Source organism: Mesoplodon bidens (genome assembly GCF_964165515.1).
Source record: "Mesoplodon bidens genome assembly, chromosome: 5".
In the NCBI taxonomy this organism is placed as follows: domain Eukaryota; kingdom Metazoa; phylum Chordata; class Mammalia; order Artiodactyla; family Ziphiidae; genus Mesoplodon; species Mesoplodon bidens.
Genome location: NC_138161.1, coordinates 100320093 through 100326355, shown reverse-complemented (window position 1 = coordinate 100326355; position 6263 = coordinate 100320093).

Below are 6263 nucleotides of genomic sequence, written 5' to 3'. Positions count from 1 at the left end.
GTGGGCCAATGGACACCCTGGCCCTGGGCACCTGGACAAGTCTTTCCAGTTATCACTGGCGTGATTGTGACAGTGATATTTAGGAAGAAGTGTATGTGCAGAGCCGTCTCTGCATAGGCTCATCATTGACAACATGCTTGTGTGTCTGCGTTTGTCTCTGTCTTTTTTTGACCTGCTAACAGGTCAAAACCAAAACCAACTTCCAGGAGGCAGATGCTGGGTGTGGGGATGCAGATTCTTTCTACTGATCCGGACAGGGTCTGGACGGAGAGAGAGGATTGAGCAACATGTCTGGACATGAGGTTGTGGACTGACTTCTTCTTTTATTGAAGCATAACAAAAATACAGAAAGGTGGATAAATTGCAAGTGTGCAGCTCAATAGCTTTTCCCCAAATCACCTGTGTAACCAGCATCCAATCAAGAAATAGAAATGTACAAGAATCCCAGAAGCCTCTCCTGATTCTTTCCTGTCACTCTCCCTCACACTAACCACTATCCTGACTTCTAACATCTTAGGTTAGTTTTGCCAGTTTGAGGACTTAATAAGAATAGAACCCTGGGCTTCCCTGGTGGCGCAGTGGTTGAGAGTCCACCTGCCGATGCAGGGGACACGGGTTCGTGCCCTGGTCCGGGAAGATCCCACATGCCGCGGAGCGGCTGGGCCCGTGAGCCATGGCCACTGAGCCTGCGCGTCCGGAGCCTGTGCTCCCCAACGGGAGAGGCCACAGCAGTGAGAGGCCCGCGTACCGCAAAAAAAAAAAAAAAAAAAAAAGAATAGAATCCTAAGATATTACTGATGGACTTTAAAGAACAGAAATGTCTAATACCTAATATTGGGAGTTTTGCTTTGGGATGATATAATCCCCTACCATCATCATCCTCACACTTGTAATAAAGCCTGCTGCACAGATTGAATGCCTTTTATGTGTCTTTTGTTTTGCTTTCTAAAGGGTAGAGGTGGGAATCAGTGAAAGTGGCTGAGCCTCCCCTCTGGGCAGTACAAAAACAGACCAAACAGCGCTGCTGCAGAACGTGTTTATAGCAGATTCACACACTCAGAGTCTGATGGGGGCCCTGGAATGCTCAGGAACCTTGGACAGAGAGTTGGATTTCCAAGAGTATGGGATGGGTAGGCAATGAGTCAACTTCACCTACATTTCAAAAGATAGGGTGATGCTCCACTAGCATCTGGGTCACAAACTAGATAAGCATGACATTTCATTAAAGGAGATACAAAGAACCACCCATAGGCATCTCTATTTGACATTAACTGGCAGGTTTATTCCCATGTGAGTTACACCTGCATGAGTCAGGTTTCAGGGCTGAAGCAAACCAAGCAAATCCGAGTCTGGAAAAAGAGAGGGGAGGGAGGAGGCTCCAGCCACAGGTATGGAAAGGGACCAGAAAAAAAACCCCTGCTGGCAGAGGGCTAGCCATCCAGCCACCTATGCAGAAGTGCTGCAGAGGGCACGGAGGGGGTCTCTGGGGCCAGTCTTGGGTAGCGAACGGACCAAATCACAAAGGAAAAGAGAAAATGAAACTTCTTTGCACCCACCTCCCACCCAGCAGCAGCAAGAGTTAAAACCAGAACAGGGCCCAGCTGACCCTCCCAGGGGTGTAGGAAGCCAACTCAAGCAAGAGGGCAGGACCCGCCCTTCTGACAGTAACTGCAGATCAGGTAGCGTAAGGTGGTTCTCAACCTGACTGCAAATTACAGCCACCAAGGGAGAATTTACTTTTCACTTTTTAAAAAATTGTGGTAGAAAATACATAACATAAAATGTACCATTTTAACCATTTTGAGGGATACAGTTCAGTGGCTTTAAGTACATTCACACTGTTGTGCACCTATCACCACCTTCCAACCATCCACAGAACTCTTTCATCTTCCCACACAGAGCCTCCGTCCTCATTAAACACTAACTCCCCGTTCCCCCCTCCCCCAGTCCCTGGCAACCACCATTCTACTTTCCATCTCTATGAATCTGGCTACTCTGGGTACCTCATATAAGTGGAATCATACAGTGTTCGTCCTTTTGTGTCTGCAGGGGAGATTTTAAAAGCATGAATGCCCAGGCCCAACAGCCCCTGATCAATAAATCAGAATTTGGGGTGAGGGCAGGAGCCCCACCCCATAGCAAATACATCTCAGCACTTGCTGGCTGATGCCTACAGTTCCTTTAGTTGTGGGTAAAGCTAAGGATTTCTCCTTTTTCAGCTGGAGATGAGGGGCTTAAAATGACTGATTGAGGTGTCACAGTGACTGAAACTCATCTGCTAAAATTGATCTATCAGTCGACAAGCATAAATGACTATTATCAGGCACTGTCTACTTTTGAGAGCCAGGAGCACTCAGACAGCAACAGACGATGAGATGGGGTGAGACAGACACACTGGAGACTCATGGTCACTTCTGGTGGGGAGTGGGAATAAAGGTTAGTTCTGTTTACCTTTAGTTACCCTGTGGACAAAATAGGAGTTGGGAGTAGAGGAATTTAGGTCCAACGCAGCTGTGCACTTGCCTGGTTTACTGGAACGTGGCCACCCTGACATATGGTTCCCATCAACTGTATTTTTGCATGATTCTTGAATCCCTCCCCTTTTTTTTATTTGACTGCACTGACTTCATTGCAAAGGAACTTCACTTCCATGGGTTCTGAGGCATGACCAGTGCCTTGTTCAAAAAAGAGCCCCTTGTGTTGCTTGTTTCTGCAGAACTAGAAATACACGGAAAACAATCAGATGGGTTAAAGCAGGGATCCCCAACTGCCAGGCTGCGGACCAGTACCGGTCCCTGGCCTCTTAGGAACCAGGCCGCACAGCAGGAGGTGAGCGGCCGCGAAAGAAGCTTCATCTGCCGCTGCCCATGACTCGCGTTACCCCCGAACCATCCCCCACCCTCCTCATCCCCGTCCGTGGAAAAATTGTCTTCCCTGAAACCGGTCCCTGGTGCCAAAATGGTTAGGGACCGCTGGGTTAGAGAGACAGAGAAAGACAGGCAGAGATACAAAGATATACAAAATAACAGAATGACAAGAAAGATTCACATCAAGCTCCTAAGACTGGTTCTCCCTATGAAGGGAGAAAGGTATGGAAAGGGAACTGGAAGGATTTGAATGTTTATTTATTTTTTAAAATCCTGAAGCAAACATGACAAAATGTTAACACTTATTCATTCTGTGTTGGCATTTGCTATGTTATATTACTCTTTTTACTTGTCTTTGTGCCTTGTGGTGTCTTTAAAAGTTGCCAGTATTGCAAATATATCTTTATAAATAATTGTACACATGAATATACATGTATAAAGAAATATTTTGATGACTAAAGAGAGTTCTTACAAAGTTTTTTATGTTAATAATTTTACCATAAAGTTAAATTAATAAAGCCTCACAGAAAATTTGAAAAATACCAAAAATAGAGACACAAATTAACATTTCCCATAAAACTACCATCCAGAATTTACCACATTGTGATGTCTTGATATCTAAGCTTTTTCTCCATGCATTAAATCATTGCATCATTGGGACTTCCCTGGTGGCACAGTGGTTAAGAATCCACCTGCCAATGCAGAGGACATGGGTTCGAGCCCTGGTCCGGGAAGATCCCGCATGCGTCGGAGCAGCTAAGCCCATGTGCCACAACTACTCAAGCCCGCACACCTGCAGCCCGTGCTCCACAAAAAGAGAAGCGCCAGCAATGAGAAGACTGCGCACCGCAGCGAAGAGTAGCCCTCCTCACCAGAGAGGTGAGAAAGCCAGCACACAGCAAAGAAGACCCAACACAGCCTAAATAAATAAATAAATAAATAAGTACCTTCATTAAAAAAAAAAAATCATTGCATCATTGATTTCAAGTTTTCAGGTAGTCTCTGATTTAAAAAAATAATATTTGTTCGTTGTAAAATGCAGAAAAAGATAAAGAAATAAATTACCCATGGTCTTACTACTTGGAGTGTCCCTATCAACGTTCTTGATGGCAAAACCCCAAATCTGATTCTAGTTAGGAAGAGAAAGACATTACTGGAAAGATTGGAGTAGCATTCATCGTCAGTGTGGAGATGGGTTTACCGGTGTTTTTTATTTCATTCATCTCCTCCTCTGGTCTTTATGTGATAGAATGACCCAAACATTCAGTCAGATTTTGAATGGCTGGACCCTAATGCCAATTTGACCTTAAATGTTATTTCTTTGATGGCTTAATCTGAAGGAGTCACTCACTATTGCAAAAGCCTTTTTTTTTTTTTTTTTTGGAGGGGAGAAGTCTTACCCTTTATCATCCCCTAGCATTTTTCTTGTTTTCTTGAGTATTTGTTTCTTGTCTCTCTTTTTCATTGTTGTATCCTCAGGGCCTGGAACAGCATCTGACATTAGCAGTATTCATTGTTGAATGAATAAATGAATCAAAGAGCCTTTGGTGGTCTTGCCTACAAAGTATCTTCCTATAACTACCACTGAACATGTAGCCTAAGAAGGCAACCTGGTGAAGCACCATGTTTCATCTGCATCCCTGCCCCTCACCTCCTTGTAGAGCAGCAATTCTACATCCCTGTGTCCACTAGCCACAGCCAACACCATATCTCTCTTTTTTGCCTGTTTGCCTTGTGCCTTGAGGAACCTGAAATATCCATGTGAAGCCTCAGCTTCCAGTTCAATGACATCATCAATGTGTCCCTTGATGAGTATATTCTTCCCTTTGGTGCTAAAACTTTTACCCTCAGGGTCTAGTGTTGCTAGGATGGGAAAAAATATTTTTTTAGCCATTCTCTATTGCAACAGTCTTAAGATTTTTTTGACTTATCATTTATCATTCTTCACCACTTTTCTTATTTGCCACTGAGGAGTGGGAGGAACTATGTCATCCTCTGTAAGGGGAAGTCTGTATTCCTAAAGCCACAGATAAGCTCCACCCCAGCCACCATGGCCACACCGTACATGACCCCACTGAGCACACACTGGGTGGAGGGGAAGGGAGCAGAATGCCATCCGCAGAGTGGACGGTCCTGGTCCCTGGTCACTGAAAGCCTCCACTGTGGGAATATTTTGTTCAGCACTCACATGAGATGCATATTCTGGGCCCATTCTGTGTGTTCAAGCCATTAACTCTTCCCCAAACGTTTTTGTCATAAATCCTCTAATCTGAGTTCTTCTAGGTCATTGATCGTATGATGAGAGTTTAATCACACCCCAGGATTTAGTGGTCCTTGAGCCACTCTAGAAAAAGTAGAAATTTTTAAAAAAATTTAAATACTCTGTTCAAAGTTCTGCATCCTGGAAGTGTTTCTTTTATCTTCTGTGTTTCAGGACCATCTGGAGTGGGACTATAGCACTGCTCAGGGCATCCCTGGTAGAGCCATCTGGAACCAAGCTTGAATGTTTCCCCCTCAGCAAGTAGTCATAGAGAGCTCTACACGTGGCCCTACGTGTTGGCTGAGGGAGAAGAGGGCAGAGAAAGCATGCTGGGAAGGTGAGCAACACTTCCATGCCATTTATTTGTGCTTCCAGGTCATGCTCAAACCTGGCCTCATTGTAACATATCTGTTTGATGATGGAGCATTGTTATGCATGCCTGACTTTAGACTCAGAAAGCACCCAGATCACATGGTTACCTGATGTCCAATATGGAAAACGTTCACTCTCCAGAAGACTCCAATAGCAAGCTAAGGACAGTTTCTCAAAATGAGGATGGATGGTCATTTGCCAACATAGTCATGGTTTTCCTCCAGAATTATGGCGCCTTCACTGTGATTCTCCTATCTGGACTTGACACAGCCTCCAGGAAATTTACTACCTCTGGATCCACTAGGCAATAATAAAGCTGCTTGTATTGCAACCTGTGCCAGTTAGAAGGTCTTCCCTTACATGGATCTCCACCTAAAAACAAACATATATGGACACTCTACCCAACAACAACAGAATACACATTCTTCTCAAGTGCACATGGAGCATTCTTCAGGATAGACCATATGTTAGGTCACAATTCAAGTCTGAAAACATTTAAAAAGATAGATATCATGGGGCTTCCCTGGTGGCACAGTGGTTGGGAGTCCGCCTGTCGATGCAGGGGACACGGGTTCGTGCCCTGGTCCGGGAAGATCCCGCATGCTGTGGAGCAGCTGGGCCTGTGAGCCATGGCCGCTGAGCCTGCGCGTCCGGAGCCTGTGCTCCGCAACGGGAGAGGCCACAACAGTGAGAGGCCCGCATACCGCACACACACACACAAAAAGATAGATATCATACGAAGTATCTTCTCCAACCACAATGGG